At 51.1% G+C, this 17,951-nt stretch overlaps 1 long non-coding RNA gene across 2 annotated transcripts; it reads left to right on the forward strand.

Annotated features, from left to right (window-relative positions):
• Positions 1–8,454: 8,454 nt before the first annotated feature.
• On the forward strand, positions 8,455–17,334 carry LOC141407796 (uncharacterized). Of its 2 annotated transcripts, none has more exons than XR_012418427.1 (2): positions 8,455–9,967; positions 16,025–17,334. It is a non-coding gene; the product is annotated as an uncharacterized lncRNA (long non-coding RNA). The 2 variants fall into 2 exon arrangements; XR_012418426.1 differs by lacking the exon at positions 8,455–9,967 and adding an exon at positions 13,101–13,203.
• Positions 17,335–17,951: the final 617 nt, after the last annotated feature.

Raw genomic sequence — 17,951 nt, forward strand, 5'->3', positions numbered from 1 at the left:
GGCTGTGTTCACCTGTGGTGGGGACATGTCAACTCCTTCGGGGCTCCACTTGACCAGACCCAGTTCTCGTGACACTGCAGGCAGGAGAGAGCAGCATGCATCACATGGGGCTGGGGTCTTCTGAACACCCTGAAGGGGCATCTCTGGGTTTCACCTACCTGGACGGTTTCTCTCTGTTTTGCTAGTTCTTAGCGGGCTTCCCTTTGTGAGAAACAAACTTCCTCCACTCTGTTTGTTTGTTTTTTTTGAGACAAGGTCTCACTGTGTCACCCAGGCTGAAGTGCAGTAGCTTGATCAGGGCTCACTGTAACCTCCACCTCCCAGGGCCAAGCAATCCTCTCACCCCCGCCTCTCTAGTAACTGGGATTTCAAGTGTGCACCACCATGCCTGGCTAATTTGGGTTTCGCCATGTTACTCAGGCTGGTCTCAAACTCCTGGGCTCAAGCAATTTGCCCACCTCGGCCTCCCAAAGTGCTGGGATTACAGGCATGAGCCACTGTGCCTGGCCTCCTTCCCCAACTCTTAATCCCCCAGCTCCCCAGCTCCAAGACTGGCAAATGACCCAGACCCAGCCAATCAAACATACTCAGTGATGGCATCAGGAGGTGGGTTCGTGAGTCCAGCTTGTCTGATCTGAGTCAGTCCCTGGACTTCTGCTGGGGAACTGGGGAAGGGCTTCTCTTTTCTACTGTCCTTGCTGGGCTGATGGGATGATCAGGATCTGCTGGGGCATCTTTGCCACCTCATGAGAACTGTGTGACCCAGAAGGAAGACCACCCAGGAGGATACCAGCCTGAGAAATGGAAAAGATCCCTTCCTGATGACGTCATTTTGCACCAAGATCCAGCTGTGCCTGTAGTCAGATACTGTTGGGCCATTAAGTTTCTGGAGTGAAGATATTCATGTTTTGGCTCATTTGAGTTTGAGTGGGTGTTCTGTCCTTTGTGATTAAGAGCGCTGCCCGATAGAGCTTGCAGTGAGCCGAGATTGTGCCACTGTACTCCAGTCTGGTGACAGAGACTCCATCTCAAAAAAAAAAAAAAAAAAAAAAAAAAGAGTGCTGCCCGATAGATGACAGTTCCCCCCTTTTGTCTCAGTGACTTTTAGGGCTTTTGGAGGTCTGCTATGGGGGAGCCTAGGCTGTAGGAGGAGATTCATATTTGTCCTGTATTGTTGGGAAACCTTTGACCTAAGACTAGACTGAAATGGCCTCAGGTGCTCTAATCAAATTGAGACCCGGTCCAATCCCTGTGGGCCCCTGAACTAGCAGGAGGTTGTGACCCTCTGGTTGATGGTGGGGTGAGAGCCAGGAGTCTGGATGGGCCAGATGTAGGCAGACTGCAGGATGAGGTTCAAAGGTTACAGCTCGAAATGACATTGAAGATCAAGACCTGCGCTGTCCTCCATGGTAGCCACTGGGCACCTGGGGTTATTTCAGTTTATATCAATTAAAACTAAATAGCTTTAAAAATTCACTTCCTCCATCACACTAGCCACATTTTGAGCGCTCCATAGTCACATGTGGCTATTGGCTGCCATACTGGACATTGCAGACACAGAACATTTTCACCATGTGCAGAAAGTTGTACTCAACAACACGAGACAGACCTATAAAGTTCTGAGTCCAGAAGACGTCAAGTTGGAGACAGGCACTAGCAAGAAAAAGAGAGCAACAATAAGGGGAACTGTGACCAAGAGGCCTTCACTCATTCTTTCCATCCTTCCTTCATTCACCTCTTCACCTCACATTGATTGAGCTCCTATCAGGCACCCTCTATGGCTGCGGGCTCCAGGGAAACACAAGAGAATTAGACAGATGTAGCCTCAGACCACACAGAGCTCACGTTTAGTCTGGGGAGTCAGACACTAAAGGAGGTAAATAAGTCACTAAACGAGACAATTCCAGAAAATAGTAAATGCCAACATGAAAAGAGGGCAGGTAATAGGATAGAGCGTCTTTGGTGGGAGGATCAGGCCTCAAGTTTGGGGAGACATGTCATCTTTGGGCAGCTAAAAACTACAGGGCTCAGAAAACCTCAGACATACAGAAAAGAGAGGAATGTGCTGCTTTATAGCCCACTCCCAGGAAGGCTGGGAAGCCCTGGTCCGGCGGAAGCATGGAATTGGGAAGGGTATCCGACCACAAGGACAGGAAGTGGACGGGGCCTCCAGGAAGCAGAGAAGAAAGGAAGCGCAGAAGTAGCCACGGGGCCGTCGTGGAGTCTTTTCATGGACAGAAACACAAAGAGGCTGTTAGGAACAGCCACCCCCGGCCAGCCCCGCCTGTGGTCGTGACCTGACACTCATGGTTTGTGAAGGTTGTTTGGTGGGTTCGTGTTTCAGAGGCATTTGGCCTCTCTGCTTTTGGAACCTCCGTGAGTGGACTTTCTCTCGGGGCTCACAGTATTTTACCCCCTTCAAGGAAGTGGCTGGTTGTAGTTTAGCAAACAGCCACTGACATCGCTGCTCCTTCAGCCTCTGCAGACAGAGCTGCAAGATCCTCGAGGCCTTTTTGATCCCCAGAAACAAAGTTCGCAGGAGGCCAGAGCCTTTGGTGGTGGGGAGCGGAGTCAGCAGGGGGAGGGGAGAGGCCCTTAGGAGAGACTGAGCCGTCAGGCCACCGAGGGAACCTGGGCCTAGGATGAGGGACGTCAGCCCTTGGAGCAGCTGCAGCAGTAGAGTCTGACCTCCCAGCAAGGAGCTCTGGCTGCACGTTTGTTTTCTTTGAGCAAAACCTCGGAAACAAAGATGCCTACGATGATCTCCGCACATAGGAACTTTCCATTTCTGCCTTACGCAGGGCATACGTGTGTCACTTAGGTGTTAAAACAGACCAAAATGTGTTCTCCCACCCGGAAGTGAGCAAAGCCAACCCCAGCTGCGGTTCCCCGACAGCCCAGTGAATTCATCCAAAGGAAATGGCCCCACGAGGAGGTGGGCGAGGCCCACAGAGGACGGTCGTGGTGGGAAACTCAGCAGGCGGAAATGTTCTCTTGGTTTCTGGGCAGGCTGGAGGTTTCCCAAGGGGCCGGTGAAGTTTCAGCCCTAATAGCTGCAGGATTCTCTCGGGGATAAGTGACAAAAGACCTGATGGCTCCGGTGGCTTAGCTGAGAGTGCATTAATAGGCTTCAGCACTCATGCTCGATCTTCAGGCAAGCTGGGTCTGACCCCTGGACACTGTCCCCCCAAGTCTCTGGCCTCCACGTGTCCACCCGCTGCCAGGAGGAGGCCCAGCAGCTCCAGGTGCCCCTGCCTGGTGCCAGCTGCCCACCGAAGCTCTCGCCTCACACTCTCAGGTTCAAATCCAGGGACAAGAGTGGATCCCACAAAGGCCCATGAGAGTCACCCCGAACGGTCAGCTTAGGTCCCTCCTTCGCTGAGCCCATCGTTGTCCAGGGCAAGTGGTGCTGGCTAGGCTAGGTCCAGCTCCCGTGTCCACCCTGGGACCTGAGGTTCAGGGTCAGCTCACCCCAGACACATGGATTGGGCGGGGAGGGTGAGTCCTCACATGCTCACCAGGTTCTGTCATGCGGAAGGGGAAGCGGGGGCAGGAGGAGGCAACAAGACCTGTTCCCTCCTCTAACGGCACTCGCAGGACAGCCCAGCCACACATGCAAAGAATCTTGAAGGCATAGGATGATGTGGTTGGTGTGGAAGAAGGTTCATAAATTCTGGATTTAGCTTTGAGGGCTTCAGCTGACCTGGAATTTATACCTGTGCAGGTGGTTGCTGGGTAGGGTGACCACTACCGTCTGTCTCCATCACCCAGGGCTGTGCTCAGCTCAAAGCCACAGAAGCCTAGGCACGGTGGCATCTCCGGGGGGAAGTTGCCTTATTCCAGATTCACAGGTCCAGGGGCAGAGGGGCCAGGGCAGGTGTGGGGCCGCAGGATATCACCCAGGGCCTGGCTCCTTCTGCCTTTCTGCCGCCATCTTCAGCTGGTGCCTTTACCTCAAGGCCTCCTGTGGTTGCTGGTGCTGCCACGCTCGGCCTCCTGTCTGCCTCCAGATGGGAGAGGAGGAAGGAGGAGGTGAGAGCAGGAAGGGGCTTACATAAGAGACCATACTTTCCCAGAATCCCTAGCAGCTGCCTGTTCTCCCCCTCCACTGGGCTAGAGCTGTGTCACACAGGCTGAGCGGCCAGGGAGCTGGGCACCATCCAGGGAGCGTGTGATCGTCAGGGTCCTGCTGGTAAGAAAAGGGCATGTGGGTAGACATCTGGAGTGCCTGTCATGGTCCAATTAACTGGCTAAAGGGATTTGTGGGTGTGCAGCTGTTTTCAATCAAAAGTACATAATTCACATCTTCCCAAACACAGATTCCTGCTTTTGAGTAATGAAGGCGACCAAACCACATGACCCTGCCTGTAAAGATCCCACCTGGACTCCCAGTTCCTCCAAGGAACCGTCATGTGGTTCAAATTCATTAGAAATTCTCCAAATCTCCACCCTCCTCAGGGTGCAGAGTTGGCTGCTTTTCTGTGTCCCCTGCTGATCACCGCAATTCCTGGGTGCCTCGCCCTGAGAAGCCCCCGCTGTCCTCCGTCTGCAGACGAGCCGAGGTATGAAAGCCTCCTCGCTGGCCCAGGAGCCTGTCATTGTCCTCCAGCAGCTCTAGCCTGGATGCGGTCCCAGAGATAAATCATATCTCTTTAAAAAGTCACGGTGGCCCATTATTTCTGCTTGAAAATACCCCTGGCTCTTCACTGGCGAGCTGGTTGACAGGCCCCGGCTGTTGTGCTCAGCGCTGCATAGAGTCACGTCAGTCTGTCGACTTGTGTAGTGAGCAAGCTGGTAGCTTCAGATGGCGTGCAAATAAAATCCCATCCTGGCATCCAGGACTTGGCGGGGGGTTGCAGAGAGAACCACATCTGCAGAAGAGTTGGTAATATTTTACAGTCCCAGCCTCATGTCCACGTGAAATGCCCTGTTCATGCCGGGCTACAGGGGCAGGAGCAAAAATGATACAATGACAATTCCTGGGCGGTGTTCTGCAATATTCTGCAACACTTTCTCAAGAAAACTCCAATCTTTAAAAATAGACTGAGCACAATTAAACAATCACTATAGATATTTCAACTGGAGGCATACAGTGAATCATCATCTACCCATCACCCAGGTTCAACAGCTCTCAGGGTTTGCCCCCTTCCTTCCAGCTCTTTCTCCTCTTTCTGCCAAGTTATTTTAAAGCAAATCCCAGACCTCAAGTGGACATTTTCTTTTTTCCTTTTTCTTTCTTTTTTTTTTTGAGATGGAGTCTCGTTCTGTCGCCTGTTGCCCATGCTGGAATGCACTGACTTGATCTCGGCTCACTGCAAGCTCCGCCTCTTGGGTTCACGCCATTCTCCGGCCTCAGCCTCCCACGTAGCTGGGACTACAGGTGCCTGCCACCATGCCCAGCTAATTTTTTTTGTATTTTTAGTAGAGACGGGGTTTCACCATGTTAGCCAGGATGGTCTTGATCTCCTGACCTCGTGATCCACCTGCCTCGGCCTCCCAAAGTGCTGGGGTTGCAGGCGTGAGCCACCGTGCCCAGCCGACTTTTTTTGTTTGTTTAAGGTGGAGTCTTACTCTGTTGCCCAGGCTGGAGTGCAGTGGCGCGATCTCGGCTCACTGTAGCCTCTGCCTCCCAGGTTCAAGCAATTCTCCTGCCTCAGCCTCCCGAGTAGCTGGGATTACAGGCACCACCACGCCCAGCTAATTTTTGTATTTTTAGTGGAGACGGAGTTACCATGTTGGCCAGGCTGGTCTCAAACTCCTGACCTCAGGTGATCCACCCGCCTCAGCTTCCCAAAGTGCTGGGATTACAGGCGTGAGCCACTGTGCCTGGCCTTCAATTGGACATTTTCTAACAAAGTTGCAATATCCTAATCAAGTCTAATGTTCAAATTCCCCCAGGTGTTGCACAGATTTTTTTTTCTGGTTGCTTTTCCAGAAATTCAACAAGGACCACATGGCATTTGGTTGTTAATCTCTAACTTCTCTTCGGTTGACAGTGATCCCCTCTCCTTCATTTTACTTTTAATGCCACTGCTTGTTGAATTCCTGGGAGCAGTTGCTCTGTGGGATGCCCCACATCCAGGATTTGTGCGTCTGCTGCCTCATGGTGTCATTTCAATTCCTTCCACAGGCGGATGCCACTGGACATCCTTGCCAAGGTGTGTCAGTTTCAATTAAACCCAGAATGGGGTGTTGGAGCTCAAAGGAGCCATCGTCAAGCCATTGCTTGAGCAAAGGAAGGTATGGGTTTTTTTTTCTTCCTGTCGCCCAGGCTGGAGTGCAGTGGCATGATCTCAGCTCACTGCAACCTCGGCCTCCTGGGTTCAAGCGATTCTCCTGCATCAGCCTTTTGAGTAGCTGGGATTACAGGCGTGCACCACCACGCTCAGCTAATTTTTGTATTTTCTTAGCAGAGATGGGGATTCACCACGTTGGCCAGGCTGGTCTCAAACTCCTGACCTCGTGATTTGCCCGCCTATGGCCTCTCAAAGTGCTGGGATTTCAGGCGTGAGCCACTGTGCCCGGCCTGTGTTTTAAGATGATTTCCTGGATTCTTGTTGAACTAGCAAGGCAGGTGTTTGCTCCCAGGCCTCACCATCAAATTCCCTAACAGCTCTGCTCTGGGTTGAGTCACTTTAATGAGCTGCCCTGCCTTTCCCAGGTGAGACGTCAATTAGAGTTTGCAGTCCCAATACCAGGGTCACGTTCTCAGCACCTGAAGAAACCCTAATAGTCGAGACAGAATGAATGAAGGACGGATCAATGGGCCAGGTCTACACAAGCACACCCATAAGGCAACCCGAGGGCACGTTATTTTGGTCTGAGTTATCTCCTGGGTCACGGGCATGAGACTAGGAAGGTCAAGGTTCGCTTGTTATCGTTGTGTGCTGGGCTCTGCTGTGGGCGCCTTCTTATTACATCCTCAGAACAGCCTCAGGATGGCTCATGATTTCCTCACTCACAGACGGGGACCTGAGGCTCAGGAAAGATACATTTGCACGAGGTCTCGCATCTTGTAGGTCTGGGTTCAGCCTGGACCCACGGTTTCCATTCTTGCCCTAATCCTCCATTCCCTCCATTCCTTCCCAGCAGCCAATCAGTGGCTGTCCAGACATGCACGCCAGCTGTGTTGTGCCCCCACCATATAAACTCCTCCAATCACTTCCCACTGCTCCCCATGTGAACCCCGGGGGGCTCACCCTGTCCCAGAAGGCTCTGCCTGATCCATACCCCGCACCCCTTCCTGCATCCCTGCAACGTGCTTTCTCCACCTCCCCAGTCCTGGAGTCCTCTCTGTTCCCCGGACTTGTCCAGCCCAGGCCTGCCAGGCCTTGGCACCTGCTGTGCGCTTGACCTGGCGTGCTCTCCTGATGGCCTTTACTGGGCTAGAATCTTCTCAGTGCTCAGCCTGAGCTCAAAGTTCACCTCTTCAGAGAGGCCGTCCTTACCTCCCCATCCAATGTGGCCTTTCTTCCCTTCGCTCTTTCAATTCCCACTTCATTTCCTGTAGAGCAGTTTCACCCTCTTCACCAATCTTGTTTTTTTATTTCCTTGTTTATTGTGCCTCCTTTACCAGAATGCCCACCCTCTGAGGGCCCAGGCCAGGTCTGTCTGCTCACAGCTCCAGTGCTCAGAGAAGTCACTCCATAAATAAATAAATAATTTGCTCAGAAAATTGTGGATACATAAGTGAAACGGGTCTGAATAAATGAATTAAAACCAAAGTAAATGTGAGTCATCTTTCCCAAGTAGTCATATCATAATGTTAACAAAAAAAAAAAAAAAAAAAAAAAAAAAGGAATGAGGGAAGAATAGAACGCCTGCCTGGGGGAAGCTGGGCTGTGTCCCTGGACTTCCATTCCAGCAGGAAGAAGTGAAAACAGACTCCAAGGATTTCCACCGGACAGTGGCATGGCCGGACACTGTTTCTATGTCTGGTCAATGGAGCAGTGCTCCATGTTATGGCTGGCACGGTGCTGCCTGCCCTTCTGGGGGCATGACGACCACTTACTGGCCCTCTTGGGGCACGGGAACCCTTGGCTGTTTATTTTATTTTATTTATTTATTTGTTTGTTTTTGAGATAGAGTTTCACTCACTCTGTTGCCCAGGCTGGAGTGCAGTGGTGTGATCTCAGCTCACTGCAACCTCCAGTTCCTGGGTTCAAGTGATTCTCATGGTTCAGACTTCCAAGTAGCTGGGATTACAGGCCTGCGTCACCACACCTGGCTGATTTGTGTGTTTTTAGTAGAGATGGGGTTTCACCATGTTGCCCAGACTGGTCTCAAACTCCTGGCCTCAAGTGATCCTCCTGCCTCGGCCTCCCAAAGTGCTGGGATTACAGGCGTGAGCCACCGCGCCTGGCCCCCTTGCCTGTTTATTATCTCCTTTATTATTAAATTCCAAAGAGCTTTGGATGAATCTCTGTTTTTTTCTCCTCTCTCTATCCCAGAGGATGTTCTCAGGCCTGATGGAGTCACTGAGGGACCCTGATGAGGGCTCTGAGTAGCCCTGGATGGGAAGGAGACCTCTCCATCCCCAGGCTCAGGGAGACCAGCCTGTGCAGTATTTTCCTCTCCTGCATTTCAAGCCAGCTAAAGGCAGCCTTCACTTCCAGCTTCACTTCAGGAGTCCCCATCTCTGAAGCCAGATTCTCCTGCGGCGGCTTCTTCCTGGTGACCTGACATCGCTTTCATGATGTTTTTATTCCAGAAGCACCTGAGAGAGAAAAGAGAACTGGTTATAAAAAGGAACTGCTTCTCTTAATGACTCTTAAACTCCAGAGTGACCTGCCCAAGGGCAGGGAGCAGTGGGGCCTGGGGTGTTTCTGACAGCAGGGGCCATCCATCACCTGGCCCTGCCTCTGGCTTTGCACTGCCTTCCGCAGACCTCATCACTGCTGTCCTCTGTGGCATTTAATCAATGGCCTTTCTAGGAGTTCTGAGTGATGCTGTCTCTTGTCAGATGAGAATCCACCTGCAGCTGCCTCTGGAAGGAGTGTTCCAAAAGAGGAGGGTCCCAGGTTCTCCCTCTGCTGGGTAGGGGGAGGTCATAGGAGACGCTTTGGCCCCTGGGCAGCCCTTTGGTTCCTGAAATTCCACAGCAACAACATGGAACCTCCAGGCTCCTCCAGGCTCAGCCCCAGAGGTGGGATGGAAGAGATGCCCAGAGCTCTGGGCTCCTGCAAAACCCAGCTCCCTTGTCTGCTCACAGCTGTGGCTCTGCCATCACCTACCTGGAACCTGGCAGACTGTTCTTATCTCCCCTCTATCCCTGGTCATGTCAGCAGCCAGGAAGCCCAGGACCCAAGTCCCCCCTCATCCCCACTCTAATCTCCCCCAGCTCTGAGGCATGAAGACCCCCCCAACTCTTCCTGATCCCCTTGACCCCTCTTACTCCCTGAGCCTGGGATCCCCTTACTATCCTCCCTCCACCTTCTTTTCCCCACAGCATGGCTACCCTTGCACACGCTCAGTTTCTTGCTCATTTATTTATTTGAGTTCTAGAACGCATGCTTTGGGCAGCAAGAGCTTTTGTCTGCAGATTTTTATCCCATGTAAAACAGGCCATGGCTCTGGAGAGGGAGAAGTGCTATGACGGGCCACTGGAGAAGTGGCTCAGGGTCAGAGGCACCTGTGGTGGGGGGACAGTGAAGGCTGCGGGGACGGAAGACCAGAGCTCAAGTGCTGCCTGCCTTTAACTTTCTGGACAGGCCATGGGAAAGGCTAGGCGGTGCTCCGGTTCCAAGTGTGGCGAGGAAGTCACTTGTCACCAGGTTTCCCTGCAATGGAGCCACCCATTAATGCATAATGTCTGCTCCTGCAAGCCTGTGAAATACGTCCCAGGCCAGGGCTTTGAATCCTGAGCGGCAAGGTGATTTCTACGTGCAGAGACCGCTCACGAGGAGGCCCTTCAATGCAAGTGTCCTCCCGTAATCTGGGTTTCTCTCCAGTTTCAGTTCCTGAGCAGGTAAGCCAATTTCAAAATAATTTTTTCAAAAGGTGATTATGAGGCATGGGTGCCATGGAGGTGTGGCTGATACCTCTGCCCTGGTCGCATCCTGCATCCCCGAAGCTCTGTGCTGTGACTCAGTGAGGTCGCTGTCTCTGTGCCCCCTTCACTGCCCAGTGGATGCAGCCAGGGACATGGTTTTCTCCCTTAGTTTACAATGGGATCAAAGAGGACGTTCAACACTCCTGACTTTAAAGAGACAGATAGAAGCTTTCCTTTTCTTTTTTTTCTTTTTTCTCTTTTCCTGTCCCTTCTCCTTCCCTGTCTCTGGAAAGCTCTACATAAAAGGATGCTCACTAAGGTACTATTTTCTTTTTCTTTCTTTCTTTCTTTCTTTCTTTTTTTTTTTTTGAGATGGAGTTTCACTCTTGTTGCCCAGGCTAGAGTGCAATGGCGCAATCTTGGTTCACTGCAACCTCTGCCTCCCGGGTTCAAGAGAGTCTCCTGCCTCAGTAAAGTGCTATTTTCTAACAGCAAAATGCTGGGAACCATCAAGATGGGGAAATAGGAGAAGAAAGCGTGAGATAATGGTTCAGTAGACTATTACGCAGACATTCAAAATAACTCCATGTAGACCAGGAAGTAGTATGAACTGAAGTGAAAACTGTAAAACAGCATGAAATGCATTTTGTTAAGTAAGAAATAGTATAATGTGATAAGATGTACACCAATCAGGCAGCTAAGTTGAGGCCCTGCTGTGCACCTAACGGCATCCACGTGCTTGAAGACAGTGCTTCTCACACATTAATGTGCTCACAGACCACCTGGGGGGCTTGTTAAAATTGAGACTCCTATTCAGTAGGACCTGGGTGGGCCCTGAAATTCTGTATTTTTTAACAAGCTTCTACGTGATGACTAGGCTGCTGGTTTGCAGACCACACTGAAAGAAGCAAGACCTTAATAATATATTTTGACTTTGAACCTTCATAATAATCCTTAAAACTGAGTAAAACTGGTTCAGAGAAGGTCAGTGACCTCCCTAGATAGTGGCCTCTCAGGTAAGTGACACTGTCATATGAGTGATGTCCTCAGGTGAGTGCTGTCCCCGGAGTCACATGGCAGGGACATGGTGGAGTCAGGATTTGAACACAGATACCCAATTCCAAAGCTCCCAGTCTCAAACACATTGGCTGTAGCTGCAACTACATGAGTGATTTTTCTTTTTCCATAAAGTCTGTATTTCATCATTGTCTCATTAATTAAAAATTGATTATAAGATTGTAAAAAATTAATAAGATGTTATCCCCTCCAATAATCTCTGAGGGGGACGATGAAAATCACTTTTTTTTTTTTTTTTTTTTTTGAGGCGGAGTCTTGCTCTGTCACCGAGCCTGGAGTGCAGTGTAGCAGTGGTGTGATCTCAGCTCACTGCAACCCCCACCTCCTGGGTTGAAGCGATTCTCCCACCTCAGCCTCCCAAGTAACTGGGATTACAGGTGCCCACTAACACACTGGGCTAATTTGTGTATTTTTGTAGAGATGGGGTTTCACAATGTTGGGCAAGCTGGTCTTGAACTCCTGACCTCAAGTGATCCACCTGATTCGGCCTCCCAAAGTGCTGGGATTACAGGTGTGAATCACCATGCCCAACCTGAAAATCACTTTTGTATGACACTGTTCTAAATGGATTGAGGGAAGTAAGTGAATGTGAAAGAGGCTTTGGGGGGCCGGGCGCGGTGGCTCACGCCTGTAATCCCAGCACTTTGGGAGGCCGAGGCAGGTGGATCACGAGGTCAGGAGAACGAGACCATCCTGGCTAACACGGTGAAACCCCATCTCTACTGAAAATACAAAAAATTAGCCAGGTGTGGTGGCAGGCGCCTGTAGTCCCAGCTACTCGGGAGGCTGAGGCAGGAGAATGGCGTGAACCCAGGAGGCGGAGGTTGCAGTGAGCTGAGATCACGCCACTGCACTCCAGCCTGGGCGACAGAGCGAGACTCCGTCTCAAAAAAAAAAAAAAAAGCAAGAGGCTTTGGAAGGACGGCAGATGCTGAGCGTTTATTGCGTAAGTTGTCACTCTCCATGGCTCAGCACAAAACAAAAGATGTTTTACAATGACCTAAAATTGCAGTTGTTTTTGCCATGAAAATTCAACACAGCATCTTATCTTTGCTGTAAGAGTGACACAGACTTGAAGGGTCTGCTGTTACTGTGATGAACATTTTCAACCAGGTGAGACTCAGAGAGAGAAATCTCACTTGGACAGTGACTCAAAGCCCTCCCAAGCTATGCTGTCTGAGTGGCTCCTGCCTTTTGCACCCTTGAACGTGGCCATGCACAGAGAAATCCCAGTTTGGGATGCATCTCTCACAGCCATGCTTCAGGTAATCTGGAGATTGCATGTCAGTCCATGTGTCCTTATCGTAATAGAAATTAGAAGAGAAGAAAAACAAAACCTCCAACCTCATGAGAGAGTCTATAGAGAGTAAGGATAGAATAAAAGTAAGTTAATCCATTCTCCATTTCTGCTCCTTTTTAAGATTTTTTGTTGGTATGGAAATATGTGCTTAGAAAAACACTGCAGATCTGTACCCAAGTGATATGATTGAATAAAAACAATTTTTAAAAAGTCATCAAATTTAGCAGAGAAAAGCAAAAATACCAGATAGTCAAAATAGTAAAGTCACTCTCCAATTTACAGTGGGGACTGCATCCAGATATTTGGAACAGAGGAGGTTTTCTCACTGAGTGGTCTGCAATGGCTGATATTTGCCACTTCATTTTGGCTGTGCAGACACAGACTTTGCTTCATTTTGGCTGTGCAGACACAGACTTTGCATTGGCAGACGAAGCTCAGGTTGTCTTGTCACAGGTGGTCTCTTAGATCTTGTTAACCTAAAAACAGGAGCAACCAGGGGTAGAGAGTCCATCCCTGTGATCTGGGCTCACGACTTCTTCCCAGGCCTCGCTTTGCTCAGGGGTTACACTAAGGGGCTTCACTAGGTGACCTCTAGGGTCTCTCGTCTGACTCTGAAGTTTACATGTAAAGAACCAGGTTGGCTGTGAGAAGGTGTGTATTGCACACAAACAGCCAGCCAGGGCAGGCCTCGGTTTAATAATCTACCCCTTACTATCATGTGACACGAGAGTCAGAATCAAATAGAGAGCTATGGCTGCAGGGAATGGAAAACTCAGTGCAAACAGAGGTGAGCAGGAGGGAGATTCGTGGGCTCAAGCCTTCAAAAATCCCAGAGGTAAACAGCATCAGGAATGATTGGATCAGGTTGTGGTTCAGTTTCCCTGACGTTCTCTTGGTTCTTTCCTCTCTCATGGGTCATGATTTCGGACTGCCTTTTCTTGTGGTAGCAGAGAAGTCTGCAGTGGTTCTAAGAGCTGCATCCCATCCACTTTGTCCAGAGGAAACCATGGAAAAGCCAGGAGCCCAGGCAACATCTTACCTTTCACTGGCCCACCTGGGCCAGGTGCCCATTCTTGAATCAGTCAAGGTCAGAGAGTGGGAAGAGCTGACTGCATCAGGCCAATCACAGCCCACTGCTGGGGCTGGGGGCAGGGTCGGGGCTACGGGCTACTGGGCTGCGAGATTTGGGGTCGGGTGAAGAAGGGCCTGGTGAATTGTTGCTGTAATCTTCCAACAGGGGCCCAGTGCAGGGAGAAAGTCACTCCATCTTCTTTGGCAAAAGAGAAACAATCATAATCCTCTTCTTCCAACCTTGCCACATTGTCACAAGGATGGAAACAGGTCACCAGAGGCAAAGCTTTGGTAGGAGCAAAGCCCTGCATAACTGTTAGCAGGAGGGGCAGGCACTGCAGCTATTTCTGAACTTGTTATGAAGGTGCCAAAATTTGTTTACTGTAAAGTTGGTTCTTTCAGGATGATGCAGTGCCTACTGTCAAATATCTCAATCAAAAAATTAAAAATTCTGTTACTTTATGGCGAAATCTATATTGCATGAAATTGATTTTTAAATTAAAATTAATTTTCACGACACAAGTAATGTATAAGTGTATTTCCCTGTAAGAAAACCAAAGACATTAAAGATAAGCTCAAGTCCCCAGTTACCATCCCCAGTCTACCCCCCCTAAATTCTCAGAAAGGGACATTTGGCCTGAGATTGCCTCCTCTGGAGTGCTCATCAGTGAAGACCCAGCAGATCCCCAGTCAGTGCTCGAATTCCTTTAGGTATGAATGGAGTTGAGTTCATTCTGAGAATGAACCCTGAAAGCCGGGCTGACCTCAGGTGTATGGAGGTCCCTGGGGAATAGCAGATTCTTTCTACCCACATCCATGCAGGAGCTGTTGGGTGTGACTTGGCTTCGGGGAGGCAGGACGTGTCCTCTTTGCAGAGTGGTGGGAGCTGGCACACACTGGGTACTATTCCCCATGCCCTGTATCTATGATCCCACTTAGTCCTCACACCAACCCCATGAGATGAGGCACTATTACTAAGCTCCCCATGCTAAAATGGGGAAGCTGAGGCAGAGTGGTCAAGGCACTTGCTCAGGGGGCAGAGCTGGGACTTGAGCCTGGGCAGTTTAGCTCCAGAGACTATGTTCTTAACCACTAGGCCATGTGGGCTCAACCTCTGTTAAATCAGGTTGGGAGGCAAGAGTCCCACGTCAGCGAACTATATATCATCAACACCAGTACCAACACACACATCCACTCATACCCCCGCCCCCCCCCCACACACAACCACACACACGTGTGCTTGGCTGGAATACTGGGGCAAATCCATGAATGTTTCACAATTCCATCTTCAGATTCCCGGGGCGTCCAGAATTAACCAGCTTAACAAGCCCTTTCTCACTCCGCTTAACCCCACCTGTGAATCTCAATGCCCCTTCACGGCTGACAATGGAAACCCGCAGACAGGACTGGCCAGGCTGAGTGGAAGGGGCAGGGACGTCCCTCCAGGCTCAGGGTTCCACTTGGTGGCGGCTGGACCATCTCTTCTCGGCGTGTGCACATGGCCAAACCTGCTGTCTCTTTCTGAGGGGACACAGCCCCTTTCTAACGTTCCCCAGGCCGCGGTGGCGGGGTCAGGACTGAGCATCTCCCGCGCCCACCTCCACGCTCAGCCCGAGTCGAAGCCTTCGAGGCTCCCCAGTGCCATCTGCACAGGACCCAGGTGCCATCGCCTCCGGGACTCTCAGAAACTCAGGGCGGTCCCCGAGCAGCTCGCATCTCCTGGGGCTGAGCGTCTGCAGATGCTGCAGGAAGGAGGCGACCGGGTGAGGAAAAGGATCAGGAAACAGAGTTTGGCCAAGGCTTTGTCGGAGCCACTGGTCCCATGTGCACGGATCTCTAAGCAGTTCCTGCCTCCCTGAGACAGGGACGGGCCAGGCTTCCCATCGACCTCTTGCTCTCTGGACTTGGGTTGTAAATCGCCCCACAGGGGCAGAAACCACCCAGAAAGCCGGGAGCTGCCCCAGGAGCTTACAACTGGGGTGGGATAATCCGCAGAGTGGTCACCCATGTGCTCGTGGCCCTGGAGTCCCTGTGACCAGCCCTGGACACGTCACCTCAGAGGGAGGGGGCTTTGCCCGCTTCCTTCACCGCTGGGGCCAAGACCTGGAGCTTGGGTACAGAGCAGATCTCAGTAGGTATCTGTTGAGTGATTTGGAGCCCATCTGTCCCAAATACACTACGAGGAGGCCTCCAGGGTGTTAAGAAAGGAGGCGGCTGGGCTGGGGCAGAAATGCAAGAATTCCTGCCTGGGCAGGTTTCATCTGCACGGAAAGAGGAGATTCACTCCCGAAAGCTGTCAGGGTCTACCCTAGCCACAGTGATGCCTGACAGCCTGGAGGTGTGACCAGATTTCGGGGAGCGGGGAGAGGGACACAGTTTTGTTAGGGGCAGGGCCAAAGCAAGGCAGGGGGCAGAGTCATGCAGGGGTGTGGCCAGGATGGGGGTGTGGCCAGAATGAAGGTGGGGCCACCATGGAGAGGGGCCATGGTGGGGGTGGGGCCACCATGGTGGGGGCTGAGCCTTGCTGCAGGTTGTAGAAAGGCTGAGCCCATATAAAGGATCTGCTAACCCTTGATCTTCCCCAGGTGTCTCATGTTCCCAACACTGATGGTTCATTCCCCCATCTCCCACTGCATCGGCTGCTTTTCATTGAAGTTGTGACAACTGTCATCCTAACTCATTCCTTCGGAAAAGGCTACTGAGAAGGTGCCACCCTGGAGATGCTGCTCAGGAGAATAACCCTGCTGGCGACTGCTTTCACCTTCTGCCCCTGAAAGGGCCTGACTGTGGGGGTCTGAGCTACTCTACGAACATCCTCATATCCGAGGGAATGCAACATTGAGTAGCAAATAACAAACACCACGACAGGTCAAGAGAGAGACTGCAGAAAGAAAGCAAAAGCTTTCTTATTTTAGCACCTATAATGACATTTTGTTCCTGCTTTTGAGCATGTGGCCTATATTTTCATTTTGCACAGGCTCTGAAAATTATGTACTTGGATCTTCAGGGAGAATGTAATAAATCTACTAAGAGTCACCCTCATCCGCTCTGTCCTGCTCTCCTGTGTCTCTCAGAGTCAGCAGAGGGCCTTGTCAGAGCAGAGTCCTCCCGCAGTCTTCCCCATCTCTGTAAATGGCGGCTCCACCCTCCCAGCTCTCAGGCCAACACCTGGGAGTCATTCTCCACTCTTCCCTGCCTTCCACACTCCGCTTCTCATCCACCAGCAAGTCCTGGCAGCTCTACCGGCAAGAGATCTGCAGTACTGGACTCCCTCACCTCCTCCACTTTGACGGCATGGCTCCGGTCACCATCACCTCCACCTGGCCTCCCTGTTGGTCTTGCTGCTCCAGCTGTTGCCCCACATCCCCAACCTGTCCTCAGAGAATCCCATTACAAAGGAAGCCAGACCACGTCCTGTCTCCCCTCGAGCCCTCCAATGGCTCCCACTTCCCTTAGGGTAAAAGCTGAAGTCTTCACAGGGTCACCTAAGGCCTGAGATGACCCGTCTCTCTCTCTGCCCCACTGTGACCCATCACCCCTCTGGCCTCATCTTCTAACACCCCCTGGCCCCAGCCACACAGGGCTCCTGGCTGCTTCTCAGCCTCATCCCTCCCCTCGCGTCTCTGGACTCTGTCCTCGCTGTCCCCTCTCCTGCATCGCTCTGCCCCCAGGCCCCAGGCAGCTCCCACACCTCCTTCCAGGGCCCAGAGTTTGCACCAGATGCACACGTTTTCTGCACATTTGAACAAATGAACAAAAGAAGGAATGAGAACATGCATCCTCCGCGGGGAATACTGCTCCCAAGGGGGCCAGCGCTGGTTCCCAGAGGTGAAAAGATTTTTCTCTCATTATGTAAAAATACAGATGTATGCACAGTGCATAAACCATTTTGCAGTATTTCTGTAGTATTAAATTCATGGCGGGGATGAGTAAGGAAAAAAACCTCTATAAAGGTTCCTTAGGGGGTGATCAGGAATTAAAGGTGAGAAACGCCGAACTAGAGGACAGTCCACTGAAATCACAGGCTTCTCTCCCACACGTTGCCAGGGCACTGGGGAGACTGTGGAAGACAAATCAAGACCCGTGCAAGTGCCTGAAAGAGTCACAGCCATTCTTCCTGGCGCTTAATAGAAGGAATGCCTTGGTGCTTTGGGGAAACCTTTTTTTATTTCCTGCCAAGGGACAGACTTACAAAGGATGATATTTACATTTTCCCAAAGCCTCTAATTTTCCCATTTATCACTTGTCAGAACCTGAGGCCCTTCCTCAGCTGCATGGAATGTTTGCAAACATGTAATGATCCCTTTTACCAAAGAACGTCACAGCCTCCACAAGGAAATGTGTTTGTGTTGCAGAGGCTGCTAATTTAATGCATTAATGTCACTCCGCACCATGGCGGGGTCTCAGGGCATCTCATGTCACCGTGAGAGAGCTGGTCTAAGACACAGGAACCATGGAAACCATCCCGTGCCTGGTTAGTGAGTAGATGCACAGTGGGGCGCCGTTCAGTGC

This window comes from Macaca fascicularis, chromosome 10 (assembly GCF_037993035.2).
Source record: "Macaca fascicularis isolate 582-1 chromosome 10, T2T-MFA8v1.1".
In the NCBI taxonomy this organism is placed as follows: domain Eukaryota; kingdom Metazoa; phylum Chordata; class Mammalia; order Primates; family Cercopithecidae; genus Macaca; species Macaca fascicularis.